Source organism: Tympanuchus pallidicinctus, unplaced genomic scaffold (genome assembly GCF_026119805.1).
Source record: "Tympanuchus pallidicinctus isolate F22 unplaced genomic scaffold, pur_lepc_1.0 scaffold1, whole genome shotgun sequence".
Taxonomy (NCBI): Eukaryota; Metazoa; Chordata; class Aves; order Galliformes; family Phasianidae; genus Tympanuchus; species Tympanuchus pallidicinctus.
In genome coordinates, this window is record NW_026294618.1 from 53,721,118 (window position 1) to 53,744,352 (window position 23,235).

The 23,235-nt window shown below is 36.2% G+C and overlaps 1 protein-coding gene across 14 annotated transcripts in view; it reads left to right on the plus strand.

Annotated features, from left to right (window-relative positions):
- The window catches only part of EYA4 (EYA transcriptional coactivator and phosphatase 4), a 154,490-nt gene that overhangs the window by 47,429 nt on the left and 83,826 nt on the right, over positions 1-23,235 (plus strand). The window contains exon 1 of one of the 14 annotated variants that reach the window (XM_052681944.1): positions 15,025-15,170. The exons of the other annotated variants lie outside the window; for them this stretch is intronic. The gene's annotated coding sequence lies outside the window, so the exon portion shown is untranslated. Of the gene's footprint in view, positions 1-15,024; positions 15,171-23,235 lie in introns of those variants that run through there. 14 annotated transcript variants of the gene reach the window in all.

Consider the following 23,235-nt stretch of genomic DNA (forward strand, 5'->3'; position numbering starts at 1 on the left):
TTAATACCAGAACAGAAGATATTGGTGCTTTCCTTTTTGCCTTTCACAGAAATGAATATCCTAATATGTGTACAAGCTTGGAAGCTTTCTGTTGCCTGCGATTTGGTTAGAAAATGAAGACTTCTTTTGACAGTAGAAAAAATTAGATTTGATCATGTCTGGGGAGATCCTTGAGTATAGTGCCATACTGTGATCTCCCAAGCACATCACAGAATATGCTAGCAAAGCATGTCCTGCTTACTTATTTACATTTCTTCCCTGCTACTAAGCAATGAAATTCACCTTAGTGGTTTCCAGTCCTTCTGTAACTGAGTCCCCCTGATAAGTTTCACAGGATCTGGCTCCATGCTCTACCTTCACTCCAGCATCTCCCCTCAGCTTTGCTTCTGACTTCGGCTATATCAAGGTAACCCCTGTTGACCTGATTAGCCTGACTGGAGTGGACAGATTTTATCCAACGTCACTTGTGTCCCTGCTTCAATTCTGGGGATGTTGTGTGACCTATGCTTCTAGGACAGAGAGTATTCATTTGGGATCTGCATGTACCTCCAAACAGAATGCCTCATGCCTTACCACTTAGGTACATGGCAGTAACTTCCATGGTGCTGGCCAGTCTGCCAAATTATCACTGTGTTCTATTAAAATGCTGGACAATCTGTGCAGAGCAAAATGTTCCTCTACTAGCAGCTGGATTTATTGACCTGTGTTAGGCGGGTTCATACATACTGCATCTGTGCATTGCAGTCAAACTCAAAGTTGGTGGTGTTCATCAGGAGCTGAACCCCCTCAGTGAAAATGCACTGATGCATAGAAGAGTCTTCCAAGTAACTGCTATGGGCTTTGGAATGAGCTGAGTATTATAACACAGGCTGGAAATACTAAAAAAGAGACACTATTTCACACATACACACACAGATGTGTTCAAAGGATTCATTATTCAATAGCCTATGTAGAATATTTTGTTCAACAGCTGCAAGTAAAAATATTACTACCCGGTCAGAAAAGAGAAAACGTGCTTCTGGCATGGGGCTGTGGCAGATGTTAGTAAATCTGTTTTTGAGGGGGTGTGTGTATTTGCTGTTGTCTGCTGATCCAACTCATTTTTAGCTTTGAATGAGAGTTTTTGCAAGGTTTCACTGATCTTTGAATTTATTTTACAGCTTTTCATGATCAGTCCAGCTTCTCCTAGATGCTTTCAGCAGATGACAGATTGAAGGGTAATACTGGCTAGTCCTTATATGCTTAACACGCCACCTCGTTCCTTCAGCAGATGCATATTGAGATCTGGACAAATGTTTAATGTCATTGCTTAGTTGCAAAAGTAAGCCATGTCCAGTTAGACATGATCTACTTATGAGAGCACAGCTTTCTAGAACATTCTGAATAGGACAGCCATAATACTATGCAGATCACTAATAGCATTGGCTCAAAGTCGAAACAACACCCAGGCCATTAACTTAGCCTGTCCTTAACTGCTTTAAAATGTCTGTATGTATGTATGTGCATCTGGACTTGCCTCTTTGTGTTGTTTTCAGTGCTCCAAAGTCCTAGTTGTTTCCTACTGAGTTTAAAATGTCCCATTCGAAACCATGTTTTCATTAAGCTTATCACTCGTGCATACTGATCTGTTTTTGATCTGATTGGGTCTGTGTCTGTCCTATAATTGGTTTATCCACATTTCCTTATGTATAAATGGATAAGGAGATCTAAGACAAGATAACTAACTTGCCAAGAAATTGGAATTTGTAAGTTCAGCCAATCTAGATTTCCACTCACTTTCTGATGTGAATGTAAATTGGTTTTGGTCATTTAATTTACATACCAAAGAGCCAGAAGAGGTATAAGTTACTATAGGAGCGGGTAACTAATTTATTAATGTATGCTCCTTTTAGTTTTATTTCTTGTTTAACTTCTCTCCTGACCATTCAGTTTATCAGCAACACCATTACAAGGTAAAATTTTTTCCATAATTCACATTCAACAATAATGCATATGATGATGTAATTTAAAAGCTGCGAATGAATGTGGATACAAATTTCCCTGATTACAATTCTAAATTCACTCACTTCAGTCATAGGACCTACCAAATCCAAAAATCAAACTAAAAGAGAAATTTGTCCTTGACTATTCAGGGAATGCTGATTTTGGTCTATGAAATCTGTGGTAGATCTACTCTTGATGATGGTAATGAAACATCAGGCCTGCAGAATAACAGTCTTGCTCTTGTTCAAGATTTCTTAGAATTAATTCAAGTCTTTCTTCTTCTTAGAGTTGCCTGGTTAAGTCTAAGTGATTTTATTCACTAGTTATAATGCTGATTCAAACCAGACATCAAATATAAAGTATTTATCTTGGTTTTTATTTGTGTTTGAAAATGTTTTCTTTAGAAACCCTCATTGTTACTGACAGTATAATCATTACGTGTGTACTTGTCTTGAATGACTTCTGAGAAACAAGGATTTCAAGAAATAAGTGACATTTCAAGTTGTTCTGGGGCAAAGGCAGCTCCCGAATCTCAGCTACATTTTTTAAAAAGAAATATTTCTTATTCATTCTTTTGTAGAAATTTAAATTTGAACTCATTATTTGGATCACTTCACAGTAAGACTCCAAATCAAAATTCCACCCAAATGCAGAAAAACAGCGTTGAATTTGTCACTGAAATAAAACTACTTTAAGTAGTTTGAAAGCATAAGAAAAAATACTTCAATGCAAGTCTTTATTTTTATTATACAAGAGAATTATGAATCACAATTACAAAGTGAACAAGACAAGTAATCACAATGGGACAGATTTTCAGTACTGGCTTGGCATGTTAAGGTGTGGAAAGGTATACAGAAGGAATTGACATGTAACAAATGGAACTAAATGCTGGTCTCTGACAAAATGAGTTTTAATTGAGAATTAAGTTTCTTCCTACTTGGACACCTTTGATTCTACTTGTATATGAAAAAAAAAAAATTCAAGAATTCTCATCACTGGTAGAACCCTGCTTTTCTTACTTTGTTATTTACGGTTCTGAGAAGTGAAAATGTACCATTTTTTCATTACTTAATTGAATTTTTATAATTCTAACATAAAAAAACTTTATTTCTCTTTATGAGAAAACTGAAATAGGACCTAGGAAAACTCATTTCTTTGCAAACAAATTCAAAATATTCAAGAGGAAAAAAAACTATTTTCTCCATTGTATATTGTAAAACAATGGCTTATAGGGTATGTTATCGTTCTATAGTTCAGCTTTTTCATCTTGAGTTATACTTGAAAGCTTTTCTTTCTATTTATCTGAGACTTAAATATAACTTCTCATTTATACATTCAATAATGACTAAATTGTTGCACTCACCTACTACACTAAATAACACTATTTAAAGCAATCCTATTCACTCAGTTAGGGGAATGACTATTTACATGGATTTATAATGATAGGATAATGGGAATTATTTTACACTAAGATGGGAGATTTAGGTTAGATATTAGGAGGAAGTTTTTCACTCAGAGGGTATTAATGCACTGGAACCTCAGAGAGGTTGTGGATGCCCCATCCCTGGAGGCATTCAAGGCCAGGCTGGATGTGGCTCAAGGCAGTTGAAACTGCATGATCTTTGAGGTCCTTTTCAACCCAGGCCATTCTGTGATGATTCTATGATGATTCTGTGGTTTGTTGTCAATATAGAATGACAAAATAATTGGTATCATTTTAAAAATATTTAAACTCTGTAAGTTTTGAAAGAATCCAAATAATTAGTAAAAAAATATATCACTTAAGATATTCCTCTGTAAGTTTTCCATATGATGAACAAAATCAGTTTGAGGTATTTCAGTACATTTAGCAGTTTATGTTAGTCTTTAAAGGAAGTGGCCTGTCAGTAGCTAGACAATCTTGCAGAAAGCCATATTAATCACATCTTTGGACAGTGTGCATGAGTGATGTTAGGCCTCCTTTCTTCTTCAGAGGAATTTTCAGTATTGCTCTGGTGCACTTTCAGACCAATTCCTTAAAGGTGGAGCTGAAATGAATCATGAGGCACCTCATGGATCAGCTCTTCATAACTTGGAAATTTCCAATGTAATTTCCATGTAAATCTTCAACATCCAGGAAAATCTGTCCTGCAATCTTTATCAGTGCTGGTAAGTTGATGAGGTACATGATAAAGATTCAGAAAAACAAGGCATTCAGTTTGTTTTGTGCAGTTGACAGCTACATACTCTTGTCACACAATGTCAGATGAAAGGCATAGTTAACATTTTTCAAATCCTAAGGTTTAAATGTTCATTTACATGTTCTTTGAAACAGACCATCATCTCTTGCTTATAAATGATTTTCTGCACTTTGTTGAGATAACAGCTTTTAGAAGCTTCTTATGGTGCTGGAATTCCTTTATGATTTTCTTATTTTATTCTTAAATTCGATGCATCTTCAGATTCTAATTATATTCTTTTAACAGTAAGCAACTCTGAAACAACATTTCCCTCTGAGCTTGCAAAACTTAACCTGGTAATCTGTGGTCATAACTCCATTTTTATCTATATGGTAGATCTTATTGTAGAAACCAGAAGTTTAGATTTTGTTTAACTAAAAATGTGTCAACTTCAAGGCTCCAGGGTAGGGCTGCTTAAATCTTTGATTAGTCTACAGATCTGTTCATCTGTTTAGGTACAATAAAAGGAGAGTTCACTGCACTGCTTCAAGCATCAAAATTTACATGGATTTTTAAGGAACCATAACCAGGTTCATGCCACCTAACTCCCTGTTGAGGCACCCAAGCTAGAAGTCAGCTGGTGAAGAAATCTGGCCTCTGTAGAAACAAACTGGGATTTGGTTGCCAATTTTCCCTGTGGAAGAGTATTTGTGCTGAGTGACTTCCTGAAATGGACTGTTTGTTTCTGTGAAAAAGTAAGAGAGGAGTCAAGTTGTGTTGTAGTTCCCTAAAATGGAACTTCACACAAAATCTATATTAAGATTATCCTGTGCCCAGTGTTGAGACTCTGTCAGTCTTCTGGTGCTGCCTCTCAGAGGGAGGGAAATCTTCCCTGTGTATTCAATTCTGTTTGTTCAACCTGCTGTGTGTTTGGAAGAATTGAAGAAATTAGATATGGGAAATAGAAATTAATAAAGACATTTAGAAACCCAACCCTTCTTTATGGACTGAGGAAAATTGAGTTGACAGATGAGTCCAAAAATGCCTATGCAGTAATGAGTAGGAAAGAGACTGTAAGTCAAGTGCTACAATTTAGGGAGTACTGAGAGAAACTGAAATGTATTTCAAACTAATAAAATGAATATTTTTCTAGCAGCACATAATAAATATTTGGAATTCACTGCCACTAGAGAGAACAGAGGCTAAAGCATGCATTTTGTATGACTCAGATTATTACAAAAAAAAAAAAAAAAAAGACCATCCACAACGTTTAGATATTTGTTCTTTGGCTAGATAAAGATGTATATTTCACACAGAAAAAAATCTACAGAGGTGAGACTGAACTCCTTGTACTGGCAGGTTATTCCATAACTTCAATGAACAATGGAGAGTACTCCTGTATTTATGTTTATAAGAATCAGTAATGCCCACTTCCAGAAATACGTCATTGTATACTGTATAACCCAAAGATCTCATTTAGTAATCTAATTCATAACAGAGTCTGAAGGCAGAGATAACATGGTTGATATCTTCCAAACTGAGCTACCAGTCAGTTCTGGAGTGCAGCACTCACTGGGAAAAATGATTCCCTCTTCTGCTGCCAATTTGTCTTTGCACTGCTCTCAAGAAGATAATGTGAGAAGGGCATTACTTTTAACTCCTTTTCTTTCTATCCCACCCTTCTGAGTAGGCATTCATTTAATTTTTTTTTTTTTTTTTTTTTTTTTAACTACATGCTTGAAGCTTTCTTTTATTCCTCAGTGCTTTTAATGTCATGCTTGGATGCTCACAGCATGGACAGAAAGCAAAACTACTGTTATGTCTAGTAACAGGGTACTATCTGATTGCTCTCTGTCTCTTTTGGACCAAATTGGAAAACTCTGCACACATGACTTTGGCAGCCAATCATGTCATGCACTCTGAGTACGTGACAGAAGTTTTCTTGTAGTCTAGTATGAGTGTTTTACTTTTGTTTGCTGTTTTACTAACCTAGTTACTAGCCTGCATATTTCCCCTCTCTGCTGTACAGCACAAAATATTTCAAAGATTTCTTAGTATTTTAATATTAGTCCCTTGAATTTTAGCTAAAATTGATATTCAAAGTGGATTCATTTTGACTGAATGTATGTATGAGTTGTTTCAAACCTGTACATCAATATTTTTGTGCACTATTATATATTTTAATAATATCTCAAGGTATTTGTAGCTCTCTAGAAATATAGGTACTGAGTAAACCTCATTTCTAATTGCATTACAATATGACATTTTTCATTTTTAGAACAGTGAAGGATTACAACTATAGAAAACAGAATAGACCTGAAATATCATGCAGAAATGAAACAGCCATGTTCCAGTGCAAGTTGAGCAGTAATTTATATACATGCCCAATTGTACAGTGGATAATCTTATTAAAGCTAACAAAATAATTAACATGTGAAGAAGTTTAAGCATGTACATGGGCCTTTTTACAGTTTTTTGTCTCGCTGGCATAGAAATCCACAGTGTAGAAGAAATACTTTGCTTAAATACGGGCTTCAAAACACTTTATTGCGTTCTAAAAATGGCCAAACTAAGCTGTGTCTGTCTGAGAGAGATGAAAAGGCTTTATCTGTACTTTGCCAATGACCAGAATCACTACGCCACCTTCAAAGCTAAGATGAATTGCTTTGGCATACTGCAAGGAAATACCATTATTTTTGCCTGTATTCCATTAAGGCTTAGTGCTTGGTTTCCAGTTTGGACAGAAGTTTTGTTCACCTGCACAGGTAACTAGGATTGCCTCAAATTCTTTCATTTTATGTGTATTTCATTTCTCTGCAGAAGAATCAGTCAAACTTTTTCATTTTATTCTCAATTTTGTCAATGTATTATTTGATTACTGGAAATAATTAAAAGCCCTGCTGGAGAAGCAGTGTGCTAAGTTCCTTGTTTAGTCAGCAATATACGTTATTAAAGGTGTGTTTTGGGGAAGTAGTAAGTTGATACCTTCAAATCAAAACAGTATAAAATTAAAGTTATTGCTGTTTCTTACTTTTTTGTTAACCACTTTTAAGCACTTTATAACTAATATCTCTCAATGGTGACAGAAAGATGATTTCACCTAAAGCTTCTGAGTTGAAATGCTATGAATTGTGATATTTTATTCTTCACTTACGTACACAAATCCAAGTAGTGTGCAGAAGCAACTTACTGCATTTCTGTACTCAAGAAAAGGAGGTTGTGATTTTAAACCAAGTAATTCTTCCTAATACTTGTGCTGATGCTGAAAAATTGGTTATGATGATGGAGGATGTATGCTCTCCAGCACTAGTCGCTTGTAAGTTGATCCACCTTTGAAGTTGCAGTAAAACCTCTGAAACACTATATTTCTGAGTAGAGTGGTGTTGAAATCTGTATCCTGGTCCAAATTTTGCTCTGACAACAGTGAAATATCATTAACTGTAGTGGAATTGCAGGTCTGATGTGAAGAAAACTGGATTTGGTGACTTAAAACTTTATATGTAAAAATAACTGATGAAATAATATAAAGACAGGCCAAGTTTTGGTAGAATATCATGAATAGTTTTAGATTTACACTGCAGTAGCGTGTTGTTGTAGGTGGATGTAAACAGAACTGTGTTTTTAATTTTTAATCTGTATGTTTGAAAAATATTACAGGATTCTTGCTTATGAAGCAGTAAAGAATTTTAAGCCATTCTGTAAAGTTAACAATTTTGTCATTTAGCTGGTGAATGGTTTAACACAAGAATCTTTGATAAAGCTGTCTGTGGAATCCAAAAGACTCTTGGTTATTGTAGTGCATCCCACGCCAAACTGATGAGCTCTTCTAGAGAACAAAATATGCCCCTACATCTTTTCTGAGTGGCAGAGGACTTTCTTAGATTTGAGTACAATAGCTTATAGCAAAGGGTGTATTTAAAAAAATTACAAAGAGGGAAGTCTGTTTTGGTTAAGCAGTAGGCTGTCACTGAAGGAAAAAGGAATAAAAGCGTGTAGAGTAGCACAGCAGAAAAAGGGGCAAGCTGCTGAAAGCTGGATAATTTGGGAATATAGAGATGTCACTTCCTCCCTTTGCCAGGCTGTGAAATTCTTTGAAATTCCCACTGGTAAAGCTGCCAACACAAACAAAGGAAAAAAATGGAAACTTCCATGCAACTTCTCCTTTGATGCAAAGAGCAACATAGACATCCAGAGGAACGAATTTATCAGCACCATAGTTGATACAAACCTTTTGGAGGCATTATGGGAAAAGCACAAAGGTCTCACCTAAAAAGAGAAAGCGTGTAACACATTAATTTATTATGTTAAAATATTGTTAGAGCTGTGTTTCTAAAGAATGCTTTTAGCAGAAATTGCACGCTTAAAATGTGGAATGTTATCCTGTCCATAATGAACGTGCAGTTAGCATGGCTCAATTGTATTTTCAGAGTACAGGTTCTTTAACACATTGGTGACTCAAGCATAAATGTAACTGTAGAGAGGAAGATATAAAATCTTTGTATCAAAATTAGTAATCATTAACTTTGCTTTTACCCAAACTTTTAAGGGACATTTGTGTGAGAGTATCTCCAAAAGGCCAGGTTAAATGACCCAGCTAGGCTCAGTGTCTGTCAAAAATGTCTGTAACTATAATATCTTATAAAATTCATGCAGTTTTACTACATTAAGACATAAAGTTTTACTTAAGGCTCCTTTTCAAAGCTGTCACACAATTAAATTGTGTGAATTGGAATAGAATTGGTGATTCTATGATTCTGGTGATTCCATGATTCTGTGATTCTAAAATCATTTCTATCTAATGTAGCTGTCTTCTCCAAACATATGAAAGACAAACTTCATTTGGTCCTGAATGTACCTTTTCTTTAGTTTTGTTTAGTGGAATTAGTGCACAAGCTTTTTTTTTTTTTTTTTTTTCTTTTTTTTTTTTTCTGTTGTAATTCCTTATTTGTACTAGTTCATTTTTAATGCACATATAAATTTATCAAGTGGCAATGAAAGTTTATTTGAAAAAAAGACAACTGAATTTTGTGCCACAGCCCCATATGAATTTTAATAATGGGGATGACCTCAGCTAAAGCGCTGATTTTTCCTAATCTACTAACGTAATAGCTGAAAGTGATTGCTTGCTATTCCAGGGTGTGTCAGCCATTCCTTAATCGCTGTGTCTCCCACGTCAGAAGCAAAACACCATCTTTTCTCTCATGAAAAAAGCACTTCCCCTACTACGTTAGGCCTTGCTCCAGGCACAAATAAACAGCAGGAGTCCTAGCTCTTTGCCCAGAAAGGTCAGGCTCTTTTGCTGCTGCTCCTCCTTTTGCCTGCCCCAGCACGAGAGCACTGCCTCTAAATGGTTTCTATATAGCAGCTTAGGAATCTCTGCTGTAGTTCTCAAGTTTGACTTTGCTCTAGTTTTCTGGTGGTGGGGAAGCCTATGACAATAATGGAGGTGCCAGTCAGCTTTCAAACCAGTAAGTTAAAGGATACAGCCCATGCTTTATTTAAAAAAATATACCTCACTACCTCATTTCTGAACATGTGTGATGATATAGTGCATGTTTCTGCATACGCAAAGGGGGAGAGAGAGAAGAGACTTGGTCGTCTCGCAGAAACAGGACAAAAGCTGGAGAAAAGTGCTTGGTACGAGAAATGCAAGCTGCCTGAGAAAATGAAAGAGAGAAATGGATAAGGTTTTGTTTGCTCAAACTGGATATTACCTAGACTGAAGCCTTACAAACAGTTGTAAAATGCTAACACACTTTATAAGTGTTTCTGTACCCATAAGGATGAAAATGATAGGAAGTGTCGTCTGCTGTTTGGAAGCTCAAGTCAAAAGTACTCAACATTTCAGCTTCTCACTTCCTTCCTTGCTTTCAAGATCTGCTTCAAAAATCTAGCTTCCCAGCTTTCATGTAACTGTAGTTCTATCCTGCGCTTATTTATTTTATGACCAAATAAACAGTTTATTTAAATGTTGAAGATTATTCAACAGCTGATTTTGTAGACCCATAAGGAGAAAATAGATTTTAAAATTTTAATGTTGTGGTTCTATTTGTACCCATCATTGAGCACTGATCCTGGCTGGAGATCTAGAAAACATGGTCAAAAAAGCATTGTTTGAAATTATTTTTACCTCTAATGCCTCACATAAGGTGTTATGTGACAGCTTTGCTTTAGAAAGTATATCAAAACTCTTATCACATATTTTGTCCCTTGAATTCGATGTACATTTCGATATATTCAGGATTTTACTTCTTTTGTTTTAGATTAAAGTATCATATTCTTTTAAAATATCCACTGGGAATGAAACGTAAGTGCATTTTGGAGAAAATTTCATTGAACCTAATGGAAGAAACTGGGATGAAAATGCTGAAGCAAAAAATACTGTTTCCAGTTTTGACAATTTTCCTATGTCGATGGTATTAATGTTTAAGATTTAATACCAAAGATTTAATTTTTCAAGACAAAGGCAAGGTGAATGCTTGCATTTTACTGAGTTACATGCAGAAACAAACTGGAAAATATAATTGTGGAAAAAATATCAGGCAAATTAAGGCCTCTATTTTTTTTTTTTAAAGTGTGATTTAAAATGTTTGCAGTTTGTTTACAATACAGAATTCATACATTAATATTTTTTTTTCCATTACTGCTGCTTGAAAATCTGAGGTATTGAAATATCTTTATTCGCTCTGAGTTCAGCAGTTTAGATGGCTTCCAGTTGTTTTCCAATTATTTATTTATTTATTAATTTCACCAGAGTAGCTATGTTTTGGTAACAGTGTTAACCACAAAGAAATCACGCAACATGACATCCAGCTGGAATCTGCCCTTTTGTTGTCTTTCTTCTCTGTACCTGAGAAACTACGTTCTGCCAGAATGAGGGGAACAAAAAGAGGGAAGATGGTTGGGATGAAAACTGAACTTTTCTCCGTGCACTTCAAGATTGTAAGTGCCCAGACAGAACATAACAGAGTTTCAGTTTTGAGCAGAGTCTAATGAATGCAATGTCACCTATTGAGAGAATTAGTTGAATAATGATGTTTTGATTTATCTCCCTTTCTTTTACAAACAAGCCCTCAAATGTGTAGGAGATGACTGTGAAGTGTAATTCATAGAACAGTTTCTTTACCCTAATGAGTTATGGGGTTTTGTGGAATTTCCTCAGGTACATCCTGGAGAAAATAAAAAAACAAATAGAAAAATATGAGATGATGAAGAGTTCTGATAGGAGTTTATAAATTTAAATTTAATTTAAATTTCTTGAACATGCGCAGCAGTTCTGATCTGAGAATTTATTTTTTCTAACAGTTTGTAGCTTAAAAGAGGAGCTAACAAAGGAGCTAAAAGCAGTTGAGCTAGTTTTTTGACACAATTGGGCTGGGCTGGGCTGAGCTGAGGCACCATTACAGCAGCCTGGTGAAAGGTTCATACCTTTAGGGCCTGTCATGACCTGTGAGACCCAGTCCCACAGCCGGGGAAATGTGAAGAGGCCCTGAGGTGGGGAGAAGTCACTGCCTTGCACAATTCTAGGGATCAAAGCTCCTTCGAACCCTCTTCAAATGCAAGATTGCAATCCAATAAAATATTTATTTGGCATTGAATTTGATCTCTAACTAGGAAACTGACCGATCCAAATCTTATGTGCAACTCTTTTTCAAGAAGTACCCTCTCCTTCTTGTACTTATTTGTCATTAGTCGTATCTGTGTATTACTTGTAAACCACATGATTCAAAATGTGAAATGGTTGTGATTGTTCTGGGAATGCATTAGACGGGCTTGTTCTACTGCAACAAAACATGCTGCTGCTGTTTTTTCATCTAATCTGTCTTGAAGTACTTCACATACTGTTTGATGAAATCCAAATGGTTAAAAAAAGCAAAGCAACTACAAAACTGTGTTCAAGGGAAGGTTATGTGCCCATTGATAACTAAATAAGAGATTACTACTTTCATAAATAAAACATTTTCCTTTTCTCCAGTTTCTTCACCTGGAAGAAAAGGAGAAAAAGTAGAGAAAATGCTCTTACCTCACCTGCCATATTTACTATGTGCAAAGCTAAGGAAGTAACAGCAACTGTAACCTTTGTTGTCCTGAACAGTTTGTGACATTAATTAAAAGGTAAAGTAGTACTTGTGAGCTTTTCTTTTGTGCTGGTATTCTGCCTATTGCAAACACTGAACAGCACTGTATAAAGTAAACTGCAGAATAAGAAAAATCATTCCAAAGAGAATTCCAAATTATATCTGAAACAGTGTTCGTTACCTTGACCCTAAGCCAAATGCTTTCATTTGCAGAACTAGTTCAGAAATTTCAAATATTTCACATTTCACACTTTCATATTTTCTCAAATGAATACAATTTTTATTCACTAATATCTGCTATATTCTTGCTTGCTTTTCAGTTGTATGTATGTCTTTAGAGCAGTGATATACTGCTCTAAAGGAAGCAGGAAGGACACAAAGAAACTTCCCATTTCATTGTCGGTAGAAAGCAGCTCTGTTTTGCTGATTTCAATTTGCAGATTGATCAATTCTTTAGTTGTTTCCTTGTCTGTCTGAGAAAGAAGTTCTTCTATAGATGTAATTATATTATCTGACCATTATTTGACAGTATGATGGTCATTTTTTTGGTCCTTGCAGTCTGTAAGCAGACTAGTGTTGATCTTTGACAGCAGTTGGAGAAGATCATGAGGATGAAAGTGAGACAGTGAGGAGACAATGGCTTTGAAGGCTCCCATGTACAGAGCTGTCCGAAGAGGTAAGGGCATGCCCCTGAACTGCCTGGGGGAGCCCAAAGCAAGGCCACTCTTCCTCTGCCTGATGCCTGGTAGAAAAAAAGAAACAAATTGTGTTCCTCATCTACTCCTGAGACAGCTCTCTGCACTTCATAGAGCAGCGCCCAGGATTTTCATCAGTAGGGGTCCTTGTTTGTATCTGTTGTTAGAGTTAGGGGAGTATGGTTAAGTTTCAGTTGGGCTTGATCTTTAAGGTCTTTTCCAACCTTAGCAATTCTATGATTCTATGATTTTGGTTTTTCCTTGGCAGCCTTTTCCATGCTAGATTTTCCCTTTGTTTCCCTTCTTTGATGGTGAAATAAGCTCACCATCTAGCATTAGCAAACTTTCACGTCTGATGTATTAGTTGTTTCATCAATTAAAAATGAGGTTATGCCCAATGCTAATGTCAAAAACAACATCTGAAAGCTGATTATGCCCTCCGCAGTACTTTATATATGCTCCAGTAGGTTTTCATTGTCAGAGAGGTGAGCCTTTATTTTGCCACATAATGCAGTGAAATGAGGATTATTTGGACTTTTAGTGCATGAGATAATAGCAGCTGACAGGCACCTGTTTAAGGGCGTACATTGTATTTCTAAGCACAAGTATTTTAGAGAAGATAAGCAAAATTTCCAAGTAAAAGCTTTTGCACTTAAGTTTCCTAAATAGGCTTAGGTTCAAAAAAAGGCACTGGAGAATCTGAATGGAAGTGGCCCTTACAGTCCATGCAGTTGATTCTAATAATAAAGCGTGGGACCTGTCAAATGATGGCACAAATATCCTAATCTGAACTGACGTGGCTTTCTAGCCCAGTTCATCAATCATGTTTTATTAGCTTTAACAGAGCCAAGCTATCTGTCATTTGGATGTTGTAGTGGTGACAAAAACTGGTGCCGAAAATGTGCTGCAGGTGTAACTTTCACTCAAAGAGAATTTCTGAGCAGCAATCAGGTCCAGTTTGCATGGGGAGAGAGTGCCATCTTCAGTTTCACATCTCCATGTGAAGCACAGCTGAATTTAACAAGTGTTGCCCAATGTCTAACAAGTGAAGAAAAAAACATCGGTAGAAATTTGGAAATGGTTCTCAATTCTTATTTTTATTGACATTGGATTGATGACGGAAAATGATAAACACTGTGCTCTTGTTCCCATTTTAAGATATAGTTTATTTAGATACAGCTGTTGTGATGAGCAATTTCTAGTGCAATAAATGCGAGGTTGAGCTTTGCCTTTTTGGTTTAAAGCATTGTATGAAGAGATAACAGTTACCAGCTGGATCGCTGAACACTACTAGCCAGTAGCATTTTGTGTGCACAAAACTGAGAGCCAGCAGTCTGTACTTTTGTAAGAGCAATCAATTCCCTGTATTCTTTTGGCATAGAATTGACTTGGTGTTTGCACTGGGGTCCTGGCACTTGACCCTTGTTTTCTTTGGCTCTGTGTCATTTTGCAGCAGAGCTCGAGGACACTCCTCATCTCTTGTTTCCAGCGTGTTAACATATTCAAATAAATATTATCTGGAACAGGCATAAGCATTATCCTTTGAGGGAGTATTTGTAAAATTTTCAAGTCCAGATCAAACAATGGCATCCATCTTCCTTCCTCCTGAATTTTTTTTTTATTTGCAAGATGAATGTTTCTGGCAAAATTCTTTCTTTGATCTTTAGAAAGACTTTATTTTGTGTGTATTCACAGACAAGGCTAACACCCATAAATATCTGTGTTACTTGCAGAATGTATGCCCAGGTAGGGTATTTTAACACTTAATAGGACCTGGTACAATAAGGAGCAGATGTGTCACAGCAACAGCAGGCAAGCAGGGACGGGAAGGTGGTTTCATTAAAAGAGCCTTGGGATAAATGCAGCACATTAGATACCCACTGAAAGACAGGAGCTGTTGATGGGGTGACCTCTGAATGCAAGTCATCTTACTATAAACAGAAGGGTGTGGAAAGCCATTGGACAGAGCCAAGCGTGTTTACTATCCAGATCTCCTCTTAGTTAACTTAAGTAACCTGACTGCGCTAGGCTCAGTCTGACAGTTCAGGGAAGAACAAAGTGTCTTCAGTATTTCCAGTTTAAAAAGTTGTAGCCTGCTGATGGATAAAGCGTAGAAAAAATGTCTGGATACCTCAGATGCTGAGCAGTGGAAGTTAATTAGTGCCAAACATCACAGACGGTCTTTTTTTCTTTTGTCCTGGAAGGTTACTTCACACATTTGGGGAACTCGACTCTATTCTTCAGAGATAAATGAGGTAAGGTTACGATGGATTTCAGTTTGTGATACTGATGCAGTGGTCACTTAGTGATGTGATGGGAAATGCAAGTGGGTGTAAGTTGTGTGGTCAGACTGTATTCTGAAAAGCAGATTTTGTTTTCATTCCTGTAGCAGCAGTTTCAAACTTGTTTTGGGAACATCATAAGTGTTAATTTATTTGCTCTGGAGAACAGAAGTTTAGGCTGGGCATTTGTCTGAATCCCTCAAGTACTTTGTTCTTTTGGGAGCAGCTTGTTACTAGCGTGGGAGTTGACCTGTTAAGTGCTGTAAGAAAGAAAAGGCGTTATTCTGTAGTGTGCTGTGAGTGTTGCATTTTGTCAAATCTTTAAGCAGTTTATTGGTTGTGCTATTTGATTACACTATTTTAAGGGACACTTAAAGGCTGGTATGTTGAGACAGGTGTCTAGGTATAAGCGGAGTTGAAATTTAATTATCCTTAAACTACAAAAACTGTAGGGGGAAATAAAATGGTTTAATTTTCTATTCCATTTGAGTCAATTAAATCAGTTTCTAAATTGCTGAGACACTTGTTTGGAACCAATAATGCTGTAGTGTAGTTACACAAAAGCATCCTTCCTGCTTCTCAAAGCTGGCTGTACAAAGCTTTCCCATATTGTTATATGTCATGCATGTGACTTCGTATTTGAGTCTTACTGCACTGTGAATGTTTCAAACTTTTAATGGGTTTTGTAATTACATACTCATTTTCCTAGAAAATAAACTCTGATTAAAAACTTCCTTGCCCAGGGAGTGTTGGAGCACGCATTGCTGTTGCGTTCACATACTTTCCTCTGCTGCTGTGCTGCTGCCCAGCTGCGCTGGGGGCTGTGACATGAGCTGGCACCTCCTGCCTGGCTGCCTGGGCCCGTTCCATTTGGGGAGACCTGGAAGGGGCTGCACTCAGTGGCACTTCATGGTGCTGGGAGAGCCAGCAGCACACTGGAGAGCAAAGAAAGGGCAGTCCAGCCTGGTCCGTCTGTAAAAACAAAGCAGAAAACCAAACCAAACAAACGAAAAAAAAAACAAACCAAAAAACATTACTGCTATAGGGAGCTGTAATGTTTAGGGGACATGTTCTGAAGAAAGGTATGATAAATTATTACAGCCAATAAGTTCTTCGGTTTTGTTTCTGGGGTCTGGAGAGCAGCGAGCAGCAGTATCCAATTACGTGTTTCTTTTCTTGGACTGCTCACTGTTTTCTGAAATGAGCTCCAGCTAAGCAGCTTTTAACTGTCTCACCACCTTTCTTGCCTTTTTTATTTCTTCATCTTCTAAGGGAAAGGTAAATCCTAAAGTAGTTACACAAAGTGAGTAACACCTTAAGTTCCTGAATTAAAAACACATTTCACACCTATGCATGTTTTTCCAAAACAGTTTTGGATTTATTGAACTGCTTAGTGTAACTTGTTCAATGCCAGAGTGAATCAAGTGGCATCAATCTGGTACGAATGCGTGATAATCTCAAGAAAAAGAGCTCATATTTGACTTTGGGGAAATAGCTGTGTTTTTGTATGTTCCTGCAAGCCTTCATACATCTGAGTCTGCATACAGGGAAGCTCATTTGTCTGCTGCAGAAACTAGAAGTCCAGGTTAATTTGCAGATTTAAACAGATGAGGATTTAATAAAATATCTGAGTATACTGTAAAGTAGAGGAAACACATGAAAAACACAACGCATACTGTCTGTCTCTGATTTGCATTATTGCCTGGCATTATAATCTTCATTTTCTGCCACTTCTATTGCAAGTAGCTATACTAAAATTTTATTAAAGTTGCAAATACATGGAGAGAATGTAAAAAACAACAACAACACTTAGTTTTAATTTTTGAATTTTATAATTTTTTTGGTAAATGTTAAAGGTATTCAAAATTTAACATATCATTTCCATGTTTTTAAGTTAAAGAGAGCATGGCTATATTACACTCATGTATAAAAGGTATGTAAACTGTTGTAAATATAATGTTCTACTTAATTGTTACTTCTTCTTGTATTTTAATTTATGAGCTGTATTTTCAATTACACTTAACATTGCAAAAATCCAAAAATACACATTTCCAAAAATGCACATTGTCTTAGTCTAACAGGAAATATACCATATTTCAATATTTAATTTAATGCAATATTTAATAATTGCCCTGACTTAATGCACAGTTTAACAATATTCAATTGCATGTAAATATCTGAAGAAAACGTGAAGACTTTTAAAAAGCATTTTTTAAAATAAATTCCATTTTATCTCCAAAAAAGGTTCAATTGAAATATGTATTGAATAACCTGAGTTGATGGCAAACATTGTGTTGGCTTTTTTTTTTTTTTTTTTTTTTTTTTTTTTTTGCATTGGATTGAGTAGCAGGCAGTATTTTAGAATATCCGAATTTGCATTTTATTTTAGCTAGAGTTACTGAATATTTGTTTGCTAAATATGAAACAAATGTTTACTGGGTGTTTTCGTAATTAATCTGTAATTGTTCTTCAGAACTAATTTCAAGAATATTTAAAAGTCATTAACAGAACTTTACAATTGTACACCTTTACAATTATATAACTCTGGTTGATCATATGGCATAACTGAAAATGAAAAGATTGGTAGGGAAAAGAATTTGAAGCATTTGCACATGAACAGGGATTCTGTGTGCATTATATACAGTTATTTACACACGTGCACAACTCTTGTATGCTTGCACGTTCTTTCTACCAGGGTTTACTTTCTGGACAGAAGGAATTATCTCACAGTTAGATTTTTGGGGCACTTGAAGTATTTGTGCTGCTGGTCCAGGTGAGCTCTGCATTCAATTAGAGCCAGAACTGAGCTCCAAGCATAGGCACTCCTCTGAGTGCTCAGAATGTTCGCTCCACTGGAGCACAGTTTAAGTTGATTGATACTCGGATTTTAAAGCAAATAAGGACTAATTTTTGCCTGTGGCAAAAGATCTTTGAAGTTTCATGCCTGCGTTGAGGCCGGATTAGCGGAGCGGCAGGACTGTGACTGGGACTGTGACCCTGTTGTGCTTGGCAGGTTGTGATGAATGGGGGAATCTTTCTTAACCTTGTGGCCAAAACATTCCAGTACTGCAGGTTGGGAGGCAGAAGAGAACGGAGGGGGGGCCAAAAGATGCAGAAGGCTTGGCACGTTTGGGCAGGAGACAAAGGACACTTGCTCGATTGTTTGAAAGAGGGGCCAATGTGCATACTCTTTCCATCGAATATGCCTGGAAAGGCTGTGGGAGAGAGTGTGGCAGATGACCCGCAATATACTTTCTGACAGTTGACCTTGCTGTATGAAATTAATCCTTCACTATTAAGCTGTCTCCTGCTTTTGCTTTGAATGCTTTCAGAGTTTAGGGAATCTCGCTTGTTCCATTCTGCTAAACAAAAGAGCTTTTTAGTTGCGATGTGTATATAGCTATCCAAAATAAATTGGAGGATCACCTTATTTCAAGTAACTGCCTGTTGGTCAAAGGATTTACTGGAGGACTGCAAATATAAATAAAGTGGTATGAATTAAAAAAAATATTAAAAGAAAATAATTAATTGCTTCTGGAAAGTTGGTTTTACTATTTTGCTCGTAGAACATTCTGAAAAGTAAAATATGCATGTTAGAATAGGAGTCTTAATGAAAAATCTAAAATGTTTTGGGTATAGTTTTCTATAGTAGTATAAATCAGCTAAACTTTCAAACTTGAAAAAAGAGGTGAAAGTGACTTATATATGAGCTGAAATGTGATCTATCAAGGCATCTTGTGGTTCTTTTTGTGGCATTTTAATAGCTATATTATCTCTGGTGTTGTTCCCATTGACTAATAATGAAAAATATACTATTAGATATTAGCTTAAGATTTATTTATAATTCTTATACTGGAAACAGTACTACTCTGGTCATTGTTAAGAACTATAGCATAAAACAAAAGGAAAAAAGAGTAGTTAGTATTTTTAATGTGCTTTCTATTTGTGGCTGTTATTATTTCTAGTATACAACCAAATGTTGCGTTCCTTTATGTAGATAAAATTAATCATCTTTCTATGATTATTTTCCCTGTCTACCATTTTATCACTGCGATAATTATAGGCTTTTTAATGAGCATTGTGTTGCAAGTGTACCTGGAGTTTACCTGTTCATTAATTAATGTCATATATGTATATGTTTGCATGTGTACAGTCTCACTAGCTTATATTTTGTTTCTGTGCTACTTACTAACTTACAGTTACTAGTTGTACAGTGTGTATTTTCCTGTATACTTACTGAAAGTTATTTTATCTGTAGTTTGCCTCATGTGAACTGTTATTCTTTTTTTCTCCATGCTTGTTTCTCAGCAGCACTTTCTTCGCTTTTATTAAAGTGTTCTAGAGGCACTGGAAACTAAACTAGCCAGAAGCTAACTACATTTTGTTGCATGCCAATACACATTCACATGAATGTCTTCATATCATGTCTACTTGTTTGTGAGATTTTATACTGCAATGCTGCATGTCCCTTTATCTTTCTTCTAACAAATTATTTAGCTACGAGTAACCCAATATGTGGGCCATAAAGAACTTTAATCTTATTTTGATCATCAAGTAGTTTGAGCTGGAGAGAATTTTTTTGCATCCATATTCTAATGGAAGTAGGTTGCCAGGCTTTTTGGTTATCTAATGTAGTTTATTAATGTTAGAACAGCTGCTAGAAATTATTGCTACAATCTTCAGTGAAGTAACACTAGTAATGAGAGAGAACTAAAATGTATGGTACTGAAGGATGGTTATTTACTGTACAGAAGACTTAGTAATTTTCAAAGTGGAAAGTAATGCCTAAACATTTATTACCTTCATTCTGTACTTCCACTTTTTTTCAGTTTTGAACCTACAATTTTTTTGTGATTTTAAATGTTGTCATTTATATGTCTTTTAAGTATGTCTTTTTAATTGGAATAACTTCAGTATATTGTTCAAAAAATACTGTGATTGTACAATTAGCAGATGACTTAATCTTGGACTAGTTTCATAGAATAAATTATCTATTTATATTATAATTAATAGATACTACCAGTTGAAAAGCCAGATAATTATTGCTGTACATCTTTAGTCTACCACCAGGACAAAGATTGCCATGGGATATCAGGGCAGTTTTTTGGCTTTTAAATTTTATTTTAATACTGTTTTATCTTGATCTCCATCTAATTCCCATCTTCCAGAATGCCTACAGGACTCTGCCAGCTGATAATGGGTAGGCAGATGCTGAACTAAGATTGTGTTCATGTTACCTGCTCACATTACCATGATTGTCCTTCCTCCAACCTGTCTACTTGCTCCATCCACCTGTTGCTGTTTGGCATTAATTGAGCACCCCCTCCTTAATCCCCCCCTCAGCCTACAAAGGAGTATTCACATGCTTACCTTCTTTATTCTGAAATGTGAGCCTAACCACCATGTTCCGATTTAGACTGCTGGTTAAATCTTTGTAGCTTTACCTCAAGCTTGATGACTCATTAGCTCAGGGAATTCCTTTTGCTACTAGAAGTTAATGTGACACAGCCTCAGTTAGCATCACTGTTAGCCTCACTGCTGTTGAAATGAGAGAAACTACTGCAAGCTCCTATGAATCTAGGCAGGGCTGGATCGTTTCCTGCAGAAGGCATAGTTAGTCAATGCCTTTTGCATTTCCATATCTTAGTACGTGTATATAAATGAAATTTTTTCTGCTATTCTGGTTGTGAAGGAAAGCAGTTACTTAAATGTCCTGCTTTCTAAAAGAATTAGCAATATTCAGAATTTTAGCAATTTTCCTTTTTTTTCTGTGAAACGTGTTGTAATTCAACTGAAGCTGGAGAAGCCGGGAGTCTGGCCTCCTATTTCTTGATTGTTTTACAGCTGGTGATTCTGTGGATGGATCATACCCGAGCCTGAGTGGGAATCAAGGAATGACCTCTATGAAACTGAGAAACTTGATTGTTACTTAAGATTGTAACCAAAGCATATTTCTGGGAGCCAATTACCTTTAACCTTAGTACATAACAGTAAGTATTTTAAAAATACAGAAGACAAACGAAAGAGCAGAGGGTTAGAAGAACTTCTCTACTAAGAGAAGGTTATTTTACATATGTGTTTTATCATCTGTGAAATTTGATGGCTGTGATCATGTTTATTGCACTTATGAAAAGCACTTGGATATTGGTGTCCTCCTAGGTAAAAGCCAAAATAGTGAAGAATAGAAAGGAGGAGGCAATGAACAAGGCCATTTGTTTAAATTTTTTCTAAATGAGATATGGAAAAGCTGTGGCAAGTGTTCTTTAAGAGAGGTTATTTTCTGGAGAGGAAAAAAACTTGGGAGAAGTCAGCGTGTAAACTCTTGACTGGCCTGAGTGATTGCTAGATCCCAGTGAAGCATCAGCATCCTCAGAAAGTGAAGCTGCTGTGGTAGAGAAACTTTTTTTGTGGTAGAGAAATCAGCATTAGCATTGTATGGTGTACTGTTGCTGGTACAAGATGATTTCCATATGAAAACAGTATATTTCATTATGCTTTATGGCACAGTACGATATACCTCTAACAAAATAGCTTGAAGTATTTGCATGATGTATTTGCAGCATGGCCAAGTTAACACAGCCATAGGAACGTTAACTTTTGAACTTCCTTTCATTGCTTTAAATTTCAGCTTCAAAGTTTACTTTTTTTTTCCTCTTTGCATTTGTTGGCCCTGGTTAGTTTAGAAAAGCAGGAGGAATGAAAATAACTTTGGATTTTCTGAGGGGGTGCTGAATTTTATGCATATAACAGGAGATGACTTGTTATTCCTTTGAATATTAAATGATAACTCCAAAGCATTTTTGATACACCAATTTTGCTTATGACATGTCTGTGGCACTGGGAAATCAGATTAAACCTAGACAGCATTGCATACTGTGTCTCTTTTCCTGTATCTCACTGTGGTGTTTTTTTTTCTGCTGAAAGAGATCAATGATAACTGGAAATGCTGAAATTTTAGACACTTAAAACTAATTCAAAATGATAACAAGTCTGGAGGAGATCATAGGATCATAAATGGAGTAAAAACAGGAAGCATTTTTCAGTATCTTCTAGCTAATTTCTAGTTTGTGGATACTGGGGAAGCATCAAATATGCATTTGCAGATTCACCTGCACTGATATATTCTGCTGCTTTGGCAAGAAAACAAAAGGCCATAGACTTATCTTCATGTGTTGTTTTGTTTTGTTTTTTTCCATTATCATTTAAAACAAACCAAAAACAATGAGAAAGAAGGAGAGGGAGTGAGAAAAGGAGAAAAAGGGGGAGATGGGTGTCTTCCAGTGTTTGTGCTTAAGTATTATTTTCTCCTGCATCAGACTCGGACAATAAGTGAGCTGCTCCCCTTTCCAGGCTGGTGGAGCTTCCTTGCCTGTGCAACTGCTGATTGGGGTTTCCTCATTTTCCTTCTTTCTTTCTGGGAAAGGAGCCAGTCTGATAGCCCATCCTCCCAGCAGGGCAGGGGAAAGTGTCTGTGAGCTCTGAGCTATTAGGTAACTGATGCTGAAACAAAAAGTGTGATTGTGGTATGGCATTTGCCCTGCCCGCCCCAACTGTTAAGGGAAGGCATATTTCCTTCTTTCATCTAATGCAAACAAACAAAAAGGAAAAAAAAAAGTGATTTTTTTTTTTTTCCCCTGGAGTGCATATGCATTTCAGAACGTAGAAGATTGTATTTTACAGGGTCCAATGACTTAAATTATGACTTGACCATCAGACCCTTTGATATTTTTGAAAGTGCTCTTGTGCCAAAGGCAATTTAAAATGTGTTTTAAAAATGTTTTCAGGTATTAAAAAAAAAAAAAAAAAAAAAAAAAAAAAAAAAAAAAAAAAACTTGAAAGAAACTTAGAACTCTGAACTAAGTGAACCCATTAATCAGGTTGCAAAAACAAACATGTAGGAAATCCTTCCACGAGTAAGAATGTGCCAGGGAAGGAAATTTTTGACCCCAAAGATAGCCTATGAATGCGAAAATTGAGATTGCCTCAGATTTTATCAGTTTATGCCATGAATACATCTTAATGCAACCTCTTTCTGTAA